Genomic DNA, 15,276 nt, shown 5'->3' with positions numbered 1-15,276 from the left:
CACAGTCGATGAACCTCATTTTTAAATCACTATCATACTGATTTCTGCTCTTAATTAAAGTTATTTTTCTCTATATTGGCTTATTCCATTCTCAACACATGAATTTAATTTTCAGTCTTTCTTATTTTCTAATTTTTGCACATAAAGCTTGTGGTACAGATTAGTAGCTGTTAACAGAATTTTGTGTTTCTTCCTACCTGCGGGCTCAGAGAAAAACTATATTTCTGCACTGAACAGGACCATATAGCCAAATTTCAGCCAATGGGCTGTGAATAAAGATGTGCCATTACAGGTTTAAGAGTAGGAACTTTGCAGAGTTCACTATCTTCTCATAAATCAAACATGCTGTACTTTGCACAGTAGGAATTATTTATTAGATTTGGCAATATAGTGAAATGACTTGTGGAAAAAAGCAGACTTTATGAGAAATGCATTTATTGTATAAACCAAGGAATAAGTATGGATTTTTTTATCAGATAAGTGATATTGGAGTTTGATGGCAAATTTCTGATTCTTGAGATATAGAGATAGTTATATATGAAAGAAGTTTGGATTTCTTCCATTCAAGGAAACAAACATAAAAAGATTGTGTCAAAATTCTAAAATTGCCCTTTACAAATACATTGTGCATAAAAACTAAATATCTATAGAATAGTATGGATTTTTGATTCTTTATGTTTAATGCTCAGAATGATACAGGGTGATGAAAATAGACACATCTTAATCCATATAACTTATAAAATATTATTTGTGATAGATAATGAGTTCAGATGTTAAATTATGCTTTTTATTCAAGCATAATTAACATAAACTTATACCATTGAACTATAGACTGAAACAGGTCAACTGGATCCATTAAAAGGATGCCTTGTATTAATTTGTGCATCCAATTTTATTCTGATAAATTTTATGGTGAATATGGTTGATACACAAACTTATAAGACATTTTTCTAATGTTCGCAAGATGTTCTCAATCTAAGATAACTAACTATGGGACAATGAAAATCTTGTTATGGAGACAATGAAGTAAAAAAATTATTTCTTTCATCAAATAAATCATCTGAAAAACCTGTCAGTTTTTACAACAATTGTATATAGATCATTGTATTGAAAGGAATGTTATTTATTTAATTATATGGTAAGGAAATTTTTCAAAAAGAGAAAGTAATCTTTTTTAATAGGATTTGATCTAAGCTCAATCAAAAGAGTGATGAAAAATAAATGGCAAAGGTTGATATGGATTTCAGGTCTGCTTCTATCACTACTTTCTGCCCCATGTACCTTCATTGGTGGGATATGTAAGCATGATTCTTTATATATGCTTATTGGCATAGAGAAATCCACTGATAAGTCCCTTTAGTTAGCATGTTCTTTCATTGTTCTTCCTTTTTCTCTCTCCTATTGAATTTTAATTCTTCTTAAAATAAAGTGCCAATTGTGTGGGGTTCTGTTAAGTGAGATGTACAATATAGATACTCTATACATATTCTTTTTTGCAACATCCCACAAGTTTTGGAATATTGTGTTTCCATTTTCATTTCTCTCAAGAAACCTTTTTTTTTCTTTTTTTCAAAATTATCCCTTTAATATCTTCTTTCTTTAATTTATTCTATTCTTGTTCTTAAAAGTAAGAACACACCCTTCCAATTACCAAGACATTTTAATGATTAAATAGTTGAAATGAAGCCCTGGATTAAAATTCATACTTAATCTAGGATTGTATGTAATATAGACTAGTAGAAATAAAAAGGAATTGTTTTAAACAAATGTGATAAACAATACTATTCCTCCTGAATTTTCTTTCTTTTTTTTTTTTTTTTTTTTTTTTTTTGGTATTCTGCTATCCGTTTTATTTTATCCAGGAATAATGTGTATGTTTAATAAATGGTCAGACTTATGCTTTATTTCTGAGTTCATTTCCAATAGGTTTTTATCTAAAGAAAATAAAATAAAGTATATCTCATTTCAAGTCTGAATAATAATAATGAAGCAATATGCATTTTTAACTAGAAATATATAAAGCAAATTAACATTGATCAAGGGCATTAACTTTATTTCCACTTTGCTTGAAATCACACTACAAAGACATTTTTAAAAATTACCATTACTATATGTGGAGTGTGAGATGTTATGAAGTCGTGGATATTAGACATATGGCATTAAGAAATTCTTTGAATGAATTATGTACATATGTGTATGTGTGTGTACATATATTTATTTTTACAAATGCTATCGAACACAATAATATCAGGAAAGAAAGAAAAAAATGTGTCAATTTACTGTCCTTTTCCTCTTAATGTTGGGATACATTATCCTGCTTCCTCACATGTCTTTCCTTTTTTAATCTTATGCTGGGTATCATTTTTAAAAGACATATGGGTGGTGCCTGGGTGGTTCAGTTGGTTAAGCATCTGCCTTCAGCTCCAGTCAGTGTCCTGGCATTTTGGGATCAAGCCCCTAGTCCCGTGATGCTCCCTGCTCAGCAGGGAGTCTACTTCTCCTTCTCTCTCTGCCCCTTCCCCTTGCACCTGCATGCTTGCCTGCACTCTCTCTTTCTCTAAAATATATAAAATCTTCAAAATGAATGAATGAATGAATAAAAGGCATATGAATATGTTGTGAATATTGTTTGGCAACAGAGAGAAAATTCCTATTCTTCTGACAGTTAAGGTGAGGTCTTATTATTTTTTTTTCCAATTAGGAGGTTAACTGAGTCAATTTCTGTGTTACAGCTTCAGTTGTGATATTTTGAGAGCAATAAATGTTTTACATTATCGTAGTTCCCTTCATGTTGCAAGATTTTGAGCTTTAGGCATGATAATACAAGTATTTATCTCTACTTTTTAGTGCAGGTCCCCCAGACTTTTATGCTACCATGAACTCGAAAAAATAGAGTATGGAAGAGATATAGACTACCTTTGTATTTGGATACCTTAGAATTGCAAACTATCATGTCAGCTAATTGAGCCTTAAAAGCTGTAATAGTTTCTTATTACTCTAAAAGTCTTCCTCTGTCTGTATCAGCCCAAACTTCCCAAACTCAGCAGATACTTTCAGTAGCCAACAACCTGATCACCTAGGTAGGACTAACTTTCCGTACATTTTATTTCTTTAGATTTCCTGCATTCTCAGCTCTTCACTAGTTTAATAACGCATTTTTTAAAAGTTTACCCGTGTTCTCTAGTAGTCCTGATGAGAACATTATAGTATGTAGTCTAAGGTAGACTATACATTAATTGAAAGGATAACTTTGAATAATTCTTAATGTCCAAGGAAAGATTATACTGGGCAATATTAAATAGGCAGGGAAGACTATATTCGAGGCTATTGCAAGAAGGGAAACAGGCTAGAACTTAGTCTGTTTAGCACTGCCAAAATAAAAATGAAGGCCAAGGAAGGATTTTTAACAGCTAGTTGTGAGTGAGATAATGGACCATCATTTTCTAATTGGGCTTACCCAGAGGAAAAGTACATTTTCATTTATATTCATGGAAGGAGGTAGTTTTAAAACTTGGAGCAAGTTGGACCCAGTGGATGTCTGTTCAGTCAGTGAACTTGAGGGCCTTGTTGAGAAGTCCAGTGGTGAACCCTACTCAAGCCATGATTAATGGTGCCAAAATTAATATGAGGCAAAACTTATGCCCAACAATGTTAAATAGTTAAGGAAGACTATTTATTGATGCAACAATTGAAATCATCATTTTAAGGATTTATTTATTTTAGATAGAGAGAGAAAAAAAACATGCTGGTTGGAAAAGGACTAAGGGGGAAGGAAGTATATATTTGCAAGGGGGAGGGAAAGTATGTCCTCACTGAGAGCACAGAACTAGATCTGGGGCTTGATCCCATGACCCTGAGATCATGACCTGAGCCAAAGTCAAGAGTCAACACTTAACTAACTGAGCCACCCAGGTGCACCTGAAAACATCTTTTTAAACATCACATTAATAGATTAATGCTGAATAATGATTAGTCCAAATTCATCAATGGCTTACCACTAAGACGTACATTTATTATGGCTTTTACATAAAGGATACAGATGCGTCTCACTTAGGTGAACTAAATCTAGATCTCTATGTCTTCTCATTTTGCAATGCAACCTACAGGATTAGCTTGGATATGTTGTTGCCATAGTGAAGGACACAGTGAGATGAGCTTATCAAAATCATACAATTGCATTTAAAGTTTCTGCTTAGATGAGACCTTTACCATTGGCAGGTCTTCATGCAATATACAAAGGTCAGTTACATGAGAATGGACATGGGTGTTAATCTTATTACAATTAGTAAAACATAAGCACACTATATAAATTAAGAAAAATAATGTAAACAATGTCTATTATTAATATAATCATCAACATTATACTTAAGCCCAAAGCCAGATCAATAAAATCCAAAATGGAAAATAAATGAAGCATGCATATATGCAATATTAATATGAAAATGTCAAGACATTCAAACTATGCAATCTTGTGCATAGTTTAGGAGAATATATAGTACTTTTAATACTCCACTAATAAAATTAATTAATAAAACTGCTAGAACAGTTGATGAAGAATTTGCAAAAAGTTGGCTGAGTCAAATATTATATATATTTATATATATATATACATATATATATTTACTATTCACTAGAACTTAAAATATCAGACACAAATTATATGCAATCCAGACAAAAATTTCCAGCAACTATACAAACCATACACAAACTGAATTTTAAATGTCATTGATGTATTTAAGGAAAATCCAAATGAAAGGAGATATAAATATGTTTTTTAGTTAAGAAGTTCCAGAAGTATCATAAAATGCCAGTTTTATGCAATCACCAAAAATTCAATAAATATCAACCCAAATAACTAATTCATTTTGAAAGATCTTGAGAAGTTGATTATAAAATGTGGTGTAATTATTTAAGGATAGTTAAGGCATATCTAAAGAAACTGGAAAACTATATCTAATTATTACATATTCATATTACCTAATTATTGTATATAATTATAATGTATAATTATTAGCAAATATATTAATCATTAACCTATAATCAGATGCAAATATTTATGGAAACTTGGTTGTGAGAGGTCTTTTACAAATCAAGGGAATATCTATAAATTAAGAAAATTTGTTTTATTAAAAAGAGTTGTTTTACATAAAAAATAAACATTACTTTAAATCATAGACATAGGGCAGCCCCAGTGGCTCAGCGGTTTAGCGCTGCCTTAAGCCTAGGGCATGATCCTGGAGACCGGGGATCGAGTCCCACGTCAGGCTCCCTGCATGGAGCCTGCTTCTCCCTCTGCCTGTGTCTCTGCCTCTTCTCTTTGTGTCTCTCATGAATAAATAAATACAATCTTTAAAAAATAAATAAAAAATAAATCATAGATTTATTTAAGATGTTATACATCTTAAATGTAAAGATGTAATAATCTTTACATCTATTTATAATAGATGTAAAGAAATTTTATATGTATTAAAAGCTATTGAAGAAAAAAGAAGAGTGTCTTTCTGATCTCAGATTACAAATGAATGATTTGTAATCTCAGATTACAAATTTTTACTTCAAAATTAAATCTTCACTACAACATAAAACTATATAAGCAATGTTAAAAATAGCAACGAAATTGATAAAAATTTTGCATCGTATATGGCAATACTTCCATCATTCATGAAGAACATATGAAATACATTAAACGATTCTATATATTTGGTAAAAACAAAACACCAAAAGAAAAATAAGGAAAACATACATGAAAAATCAATTTTCAAGAGTGTACCAGTGAATGTATTAAAATTTACATTCAAATGTAACAGTTGGATACCATTTCACAGGGATCACACTTACAAAAATACTTATTTTCAATTATACCTACATATGAGGCTGGTAGAGCAAGAGATTCTTATATATTATCAGTAGAAGTATAAATTATACAATTTTGGGAAGCAATAAAATTTAGCAGTGTTGAATACAACCTCTCTCAAACCTAACAATTTTATTTCTACCTATACATGCTACAAATTTGTAAGTGTACACAAATTGAGAAGTTTAAGAATTTTCCCTGTAGTATTATTTGCATAATTCAAGAATTATCATCAGGGAAATAGTCAAATTAAATTGTCATTAGATGAACAACATATCGTTGCTTATATCCAAGCAAACTTCTACATGTCATCATGAGTAACTCTCTATAACACACTCATGAATAAAAATCACAGCAAATAATACATACATTTTAAACTTTACATATAACATGAATGATGATAGCAATAGGATAATTAATAAATGACACACATACATATGAATAGCACAATAATGTGATGTAATGGATAAAACTGTGCTTTGGAAGCAGTACATACAAAAACCACAATAGTAGTTTCTTCAGAAGGAAATTTTTAAATTATTAAATAAAAAGAATTTTTAAATTTTAATTTAGTTTTTCAATAATATAAATAACATAAATGAAGCAAAAATTAAAAATATAAACATACTAATTTTGAATGGGATGCATATTATGGCATGTTTGCTATATTTCCCCTTATTATCTGTGGTTAAAAAGAATAACTCTTCTAACAAGGAATAAAACAAAAGAAATTCAGTGGATTATGTTTCCACTTACTCAATATGCTTCTTCTATATTATTACTTTCACTTATGGGAGAACCCGGGTGAGAACTACGTATAAACTAAGCAATTCTGTAGTTTAATGTAAGCTCCATGAGAGTAGGGCTTTGCCTGTTTAGGGTATTACTATAACACCTGCATGTAGAACAGCATCAGGGACATGATGTCAAATGCATCATTTTTAATTGAATAAATGATTAAATGAATGTGTTAATGCAAGTAGTGTTCTAGGAAATTGTGATCCACTATATTAATTTTCACTTAACTTCCTGGACGGGCAATTTATCTGAATTTCTTCATCTTTTTATGCATACCTATACAATAAAGCCTTCGTGAGTCAGTAGACAGAAAAGGGGTAAAAAAAAATGACTACACATGAGCCAAATACAACTTGCCATCTGTCGTTGTGTGATGACCCATGAGCCACACAAAATAGGTTTTACATTTCAAATGGCTGAAACAAATCAAAAGAAGAATAATATTCTGTGACATGTGGAATTATAGGAAACTCCATTTTAGTATCCATAAATCAAGTTTTATTGGAACACAGCCATGTTCATTTGTTTGCATGTTGTCTGTAGCTGTTTTCATGCTAAATAGCAGCTTTAAGTAGTTGTGACAGAGACTGTATGGCTCAAACAGCTTAATATATTTACTACCTAGCCCTTGATAGAAAAAACATCTGCCTACTTTTGGTATAGCAATATCAAAAATTCATTTCAATAGCGTAGCTTTACTTTCTTCGATGTACTCTCCGCTATTGGCTTAAGTTTTCCTACCACGCCTCTATCACAAGTAGCCGTCATATTTAGTGTTTATGAATGCACACATGGAAGTGTGTTTGTATGCATGGAAATAGTTGTCTCCTTGTTTTTTTCTGACAACAATGGAAAGTCAGATAGTTTGTCTTACTTGAAAATTTTTCCAGTGGCTAATGGAGAGCCTCCTAAGCAGTAGAAGGTATAAAGATGAATTCACGGAGGATAAATATATAATTTTTAATTTATTCTCTCAATGAAGATCTCTGAGAATTGCTCACATGTCAATCATCTAGAAAAGGACTCATTTTTACATCAGGTTTTTTTAATATGCAGGTTCAACCATATGACAGATGACTAATTGTTTAGTATAAATTGTGTTAAAGTTATTGCATGAAAATTGTATCTGTAAATATCTAACTTACACATGAATTGCTAAGAGAAACACTTTCTATTTTTACATTTCATGTTTGAGATGGTGATGCACAATTATAATATTCAGAGCACTGTGTTTATTGAAATTCTTATTCTAAAATGCAAATAAGGAAAGTTTTAGAGATTTTAAGGAAGTTAATCAGAGCTGATAGAGTGCAGAGATCATTGTAGGAATTCATTAAATGTTAGTTATTTTTATATGTTTAAGTGAGGCTTTATTTTTTTAATTTACCATAGTCAAATTTATATTTTTTCAATATTTGAGATGATAGACTTTTAAGAATAAGTTTTGAAAAGGAATTTCTAACAAATTTTAAAGGATTTTTGAGAAATTTATAGACGCAGATTGTCTTTAAGACCAAAATAATATCGTATTTTATTTGAGATTGTTACTCAGCTCTTTTGCCATAAACTGTTCAGGTATCATATCTTGTTTCTGAAGCATGGAACCGGAATATAAATGAGTGCTGGTATTATTTTGGACATAGCTTCTTAAACATACCCTCTGAATTCCATTTAAAAGAAAAAAGAAGCAGCACCAACCTCTATATTTTTAGCATATTAGAATTCTAATATCAAAAATATTAAAATGTAATATTGTCTGATGGCATTTTACTTTATACCTTCCTTTTTAGACAGATGTTTAAAAAATAGTTGATGTGATCTGGCATTTGGACATAAGCTTTTTCTCCCCATTTATAAATTCGACTTAGTCATGTGAGTTAAGATTACTCTATATATTTGATCATTGAAAAACCATCCTTAAAAGTAAAAATCCGGGATCCCTGGGTGGCGCAGCGGTTTGGCGCCTGCCTTTGGCCCAGGGCGTGATCCTGGAGACCCGGGATCGAATCCCACGTCGGGCTCCCGGTGCATGGAGCCTGCTCTCCCTCTGCCTGTGTCTCTGCCTCTCTCTCTCTCTCTGTGACTATCATAAATAAAAAAAAATAAAAATAAATTTAAAAAAAAGGAGAGCAGGAAGAAGAAACTGCCTGAGGAAACACGAGCTCGGCCCCCGTGTCCGCCTCAGGCCTCCCCGGCTCTGGGGAGAAGGCAGGCGCCCAGCGTGCTCCACCGTCAGGGATCTGGAATGCCTCCAATCTAAGATATTTTGGCCTGTTTTTCGGTTGAAGAGCAGTTTCCAGCGCAGGAGGCCAGGAGTTGCAGCCCACTCGGTCGGCGCCCCACGTGAGCCCCCGGCCTGTCCATGTGGCGGGCCCCGAGGCCCTTTTCTCACAGCTGGACAGGCCGGCGAAGGCTCGTCCCCGGAGCAGCCCCGACCAATGGCTGAAGAGAGTCTGGGCGAAAACAGGCCGGAGCCGTGGCCCCGAGCTCGGGTGGGCCGACTGCGCTCCCCTCCTCCCGACCCCGGCTGGCCGCCCCGCGCCTCACATTCCCCGCCAGTTGCCACAGCGGAGTCCGCGGCCGCCTTCCGCTTCCGCTTCCGCTTCCACTTCCGCTTCCGCACTCGGACGCCGTCGGTCCGGGGGAAACGCCGCCGCACAGGATCCTCCTCTCAGGGCCCGCCTCGGAGCGAAGCCCAGCCAAGGGACGTATTCCCAAGGGGCCCCCGAGGTGCTTCCAAAATCCTTCGCGCTCTGCCCCCCCCCCCCCGCCCCCAAGCCCTGCAGCGAACCACCAAGTCCTGGGAAGGTGTCCTGCACCGTCCCGCTCTCGCCGGCCCCTGGGCCGCCTCCCATAACCCGGTTAGGGCGCTGGGGCCGCTCCAGGTTGTCGCCGTCGAGGAGGGAGCCCTCCCTTCAACAGCCGGCGAGGATCCCGCGAGACCCCCACGGACTCGCCCTGCGTGGACACCGACACCAGCAAAAACTCGACGGAAGATTTTGAAAGTGTCAGGAAGCATTACCTTAACACACGTGTGTGTTGTTGTTGTTTGTAGATTTTACTTATTTATTCGAAAGAGAGGCAGAGACACAGGCCGAGGGAGAAGCAGGCGCCCTGCAGGGAGCCGGACGCGGGACTCGATCCCAGGACCAGGGGTCACGCCCTGAGCCCAAGGCAGAGACGCTCAAGCGCTGAGCCACCCAGGCGCCCCTCATGGCTGTTTATTAGGCTCCTTTCCCCTTAGGCCAGAATGATGTTCCCGAATTATAAGTTAGACCCTCGGTCCCTACCAGCTGGCGGAGAGACCGGGACACAAATACCACAGTGTGAGAAGCGCCCCAGCAGCCGTCCAAGGGGCGCACCTCGGCGCCAGCGCCTCAGCCGCTCAGCCTCCGCCTCCAGAGCTCCGGCTTCCCTCCCGACGTCACCCCTCCGCGTCCCAGCACCGCTCGCGCCGGAGTCGACCACGTGACGCAGGCGGGGCCAATCAGAGCTGCTGATTCCCGTGGCCATAGTGATTGGCTCAAGGATTGGCAGGTGACCAAGCCGGACCAATGAGACTCGATTCTGGGGCTTTTGTGCGGCTGCTGAGAGCGTGAAGTCGTGCGTTGAGCCTGAAGTAAGGAGGGTCAGGTGAGGGGCTCCGAGGGGCTCCTGGAAACTGCTGAGAGACAGGCTGCCCGCGGGAAGGCAGAGCCTATGCAGAGCCGGAAGCAGGGCCCCAGAGGCACGGTTTAATCCTTTGTCCCAGCTATGTCTGAAGCCGGCTCTACCCCCCAGACTTTCCCACCACAAAAAAAACCATTAAGTCCTGCCCTCCGTTTTTTACTAAGCCACCTGCTACCGAGTCATGCCCTGTTAATCCCTGAAAATTTCAGTCGGTTAAGCTATGCCTTTTGAGAGAAATCAGAATGAGTGTGAGTTTGTAGGATATTTCCGTTATTTTTTTCTATTTTTTTAATTATTCATTTTTCAAGAGAGACAGAGAGACAGAGACACAGGCAGAGGGAGAAGGAGGCTCCCTGCGAGGACCCTGATTCGGGACTCGATTCCAGAACCCCAAAATCATGACCTGAGCCTAAGGCAGATGCTCAAACCACTGAACCATTCAGGAGCCCCTCAGATTTTCCAAGTCAAAGATCAAGTAATGAATATTTGGCATGGAAAAAAATAAATTTATTAAAGAATCTATAAGGAAATGACCAAAATTTGGAGCTAATCTTAGACGTTGGAAAATTTGTTCATCAATTTAAGAGTTTGCATCAGAAAATTAGTAGGAACATTTTTTTTAGGAGAGATGATATGTAAAGTTTATATGTCAACCAAGAAAAAGGTATATATATATATGCACATGTATATATTATATAAAAATAATTTATATATAAAAATTGTCTTTCAAAATGCTAATTTAATATAGGGATTTTAGTTACATAGATGTTAGAGGATTATCTATCAGGATATTATCACTGGGGTAACCTATGTTGAAGAACTCCACAAAGCAGTTGCCATTTTTCTTGTGAGACCAAAAAGGGAGAAAATGAGGTCAGGCAATGGAGGAGTTCAGAAAAGGGAAACAGTGATGTGGAGAAGGGTGTGGAGGGGTCAGAATGGACGCTGTGGATAGTGTTTTTGCGACTGTAGCTAATGGACTACAATTGAATGTGAAGCTTCTCTGAGAGTGCTTAGGAGAAGTTGGAAGCTGGAATCAACTGCCAATTCCAGAGTCAAGTGCTTTTGGCTGAGGCTGGGTGTCAAGATATGGCAGGCTGCCGCTGAGCAAGTGAAATTATCCTATAGAAAATATGATAAAGATAGCACCTGAAATGATTTTCAGTGACACTCTGTTAGTTTGTCAATAATTCATTTTCTCTCTGAGCTACTCTCTGTCTACTTTAGTGGAGATACATGGTTCCCGCCATAAAAAACACTGTGAGCCAAACTATCACTTAAGATTGAATTCAGTAAAAAAAAAAAAAAAAAAAAAAAAAAAAAAGATTGAATTCAGTAACTATTTCACCCTCTTTGTTTTTTTACCTCTTTTGTGGAAACAAGTCTGTGATCTGATTCCCTAAATCTATGTATTTCTACCCAGTTAGCTTTCTGTAGATATAATATAAGGCATATGGATAGGTATTTATCTACTATAAAATGACTTTCTTTCTTTCTTTCTTTCTTTCTTTCTTTCTTTCTTTCTTTCTTTTTCTTTCTTTCCCTCCCTCCCTCCCTTCCTTCCTTCCTTCCTTCCTTCCTTCCTTCCTTCCTTCCTTCCTTCCTTCTTTAGATTTATTTATTTATTTGAGAGAGAGAGCATGTACAAGCAGAAGGAGAGGCAGAGGGAGAGTAGAGAGAGAATCCCAAAGGACTCCATGCTGAGTGTGGAGCCTGTATCCCTATGCAGGGCTCTATCCAGGACCCGGGGATCATGACCTAAGCTGAAACCAGGAGTTGGTTGCTTAACAGATTGAATCACTCGGGCACCCTGATGTCTTTATTTATTTTAAGGACATAATATTTGTTATAGTATACTAAGTTATGGATCTGCCTTACACCAGTAATGATCGGATTCCAGAGAATGTCACCATTATGACATTGCATGTAGATGTCTGAGTTAACGAAATATGTACAAAATACAAGTAAAGAAGGAGCTTTGTTTTTATACTTTGATCAAGAGGCTTCTGTGTGTTGTTTATTCCAGAAATGACATAAAATACTGCATATTCATGAAATGTTTTATGACAATACTCAGTTTCATTCCATAAGTAATTTATGTAACATATTGAAATTTTGTCTTTTGTATTTTTTTTATAATAAATTTATTTTTTATTGGTGTTCAATTTGCCAACACACAGAATAACACCCAGTGCTCATCCCATCAAGTGCCCCCCTCAGTGCCCGTCACCCATTCACCCCCACCCCCCGCCCTCCTCCCCTTCCACCACCCCTAGTTCGTTTCCCAGAGTTAGGAGTCTTTATGTTCTGTCTCCCTTTCTGATATTTCCCACACACTTCTTCTCCCTTCCCTTCTATTCCCTTTCACTATTATTTATATTCACCAAATGAATGAGAACATATAATGTTTGTCCTTCCTCTCCGATTGACTTACTTCACTCAGCATAATACCCTCTAGGTCCATCCACGTTGAAGCAAATGGTGGGTATTTGTCATTTCTAATGGCTGAGTAATATTCCATTATATACATAAACCACATCTTCTTTTGTATGTTTTTAAAGAGTTTGTGGCAGTTTGAACCTAAGAATATTCATATTTTTCCTAAGTTCTTTAGATGCTACTTGATCTCATGTTATTTTATAGATTACCTTATTAGTCACTATATATTCATTACTTTTTGTTGTGCTTAATTATTTTACTATGGATTTTACTCTTTTGATTTGTAGCAATGTTATGTATGTATAAAGTTGGAAAGCTTTTCTTCAAGCAAAATGTGAGTAGCTCTTTAGGTGTTGAGTTTGATTAGTTATTTATAGATTTTGCCGACTAGCCCTTTGCAGATATCTTCTCCCGTTACATAGGCTGCCTTTTACCTTTGTTGACTGTTTCCTCTGCTGTTCAATAGCTTTTTATCCTGATGAAGTCCCAATAGCTCCTTTTTGCCCTTGTTTTCCTTGCTTTTGGAGATGTATCTAGCAAGGAGTTGATGCTGCCTAGGTCAAAGAGGTTGCTGCCTGTGTTCTCTAAGATTCTGATGGATTCCTGTCTCACATTAAGTCTTTCATCTATTTTTGTGTATAGTGTGAGGAAATGGTCCAGTTTTATTCTTCTGCATGTGGCTGTCCAATTTTCCCCACACCCTTTGCTGAAGAGACTTTTTTCCCTTGGATATTCTTTCCTGCTTTGTTGAAGATTAGTTGACCTTAGAATTGAAGGCCCGTTTCTGGATTCTCTATTCTGTTTTATTGATCTATGTGTCTGTTTATATATGTTTACATTATATATAAATAATACATTACATATTATATATTAATTATATATTAATATATTAATAAATATATTGATTATATGTTAATATTATATATTACATATATATATATATCATGTATGTTTTTGCACCCAGACATCTATCAACATCTACTTATATAAAGAAGTTAGAATAGTTTCTAATAGAAGACAAATGTTACTAGCTTAGAATCTATGTTAAAGACATATGAGGGCTGGGATTGTCATTGACTATAATTCCCACCCTCCAAATTAGTTCAGCTATTTCCTTTTAGTGTCCAAAAGATCTAGTGTGTGAAAAATTTCTGTTTCTGATATTTCCTTTTTTAAAAAGAGTTATTTATTTATTCAAGAGAGACACATTTATTTATTCAAGAGAAAGCCTAAGCAGAGGGAGAGGCAGGCTCCCCATGGGAAGGCCAATGTGGAACTTGACCCCAGGATCCCGGGATCACAACCTGAGCCAAAGGCAGATGCTCAACCACTGAGCCACCCAGGCGTCCCGATTTCTGATATTTCTTATTCATTGTAGATTATTTTCTTTTTCTCTCTCAGTGAACTTTTAAGATTATATGTCCTTGAGGTTTAAAGTAATGAAATTTCACCAGAATATGACTATTGTCTAATGACCCTTCAGTTCAAAAATTTTTCAAACTATAAATACAACTTCTTTTTCAAAATACTTTTTTCTTTGAAAACTAATTGCTCTGCATATTATTTATAATTATCATGCCAATATTCACTATTTTACCTTATATCTTTTTTTTTTTTTTTTTTTTTACCTTATATCTAATTACCAATAGGTAGATAAATAGGGTTTTGGATTCATAGACTTGATAAATTACTGGAATTCTCCACATAACTCTTAAGTTAACTTTTATAAACTTGAACACATCACACACACACACACACACATACACACACACAAAGAAAACAAACATAAAACGCTAGTATTTCAAAGACACAAAGGATAGAAATTGGGATGTTATTCTCTTTTCTCTACTCTACTGAAAGATGGTTATTTTCATTCTACCTTCCAAATACATTTCATAGCAAAACACCTATAATGATCCTGAAGGACATATAGTATTTTGTTGGTAATAGGTAAATAAGATTCTTTTGGAAATAAGGCAAAATGCTGAGAGAAAAAAAGCTCTGAGTAAACTTAAATAAGTAAATATTTCAAAGTATTCTCTAGCGGCAGAATTTTAGCCATCCATTTATTTAGGAAAGTTGCAACAGAATGTAATTGACCACTAATCAGATTCCCAGATCTGTAATTAACATTAGAAAGGACAACCTTAGATTATATCCAAGCAAAAGTGTGATTTAACCTTACTTTTAAATCATTTTGTGATGATGATGCAAGCTGCCCTCAGAACTAAGTAATGGTTAAGAACTATCAATTATATATTTGAAAGCATTACATATTGATCTATAGCACATACTAATCATTTATATTCAGAAGGGATTATATAAGCATAATACAAACATAGAAAAGAATAATCCATGTATGTTTGATGATTACTACTTGCCAAAGTGACCTAGTTAGTATTTCATGTCTGTTCCATTAGGAAAATCTGACTAAGAACATAATCTTCAAGAATTTGACATTTTACTGTAACTCTCTTAGAGCAGGAGACAATTTCTAATGGCTTATAGTGCCTATT

Source organism: Canis aureus, chromosome 4 (genome assembly GCF_053574225.1).
Source record: "Canis aureus isolate CA01 chromosome 4, VMU_Caureus_v.1.0, whole genome shotgun sequence".
In the NCBI taxonomy this organism is placed as follows: domain Eukaryota; kingdom Metazoa; phylum Chordata; class Mammalia; order Carnivora; family Canidae; genus Canis; species Canis aureus.
The sequence above is the reverse complement of the archived record's forward strand: the minus strand, read 5'-3'. Positions refer to the sequence as shown.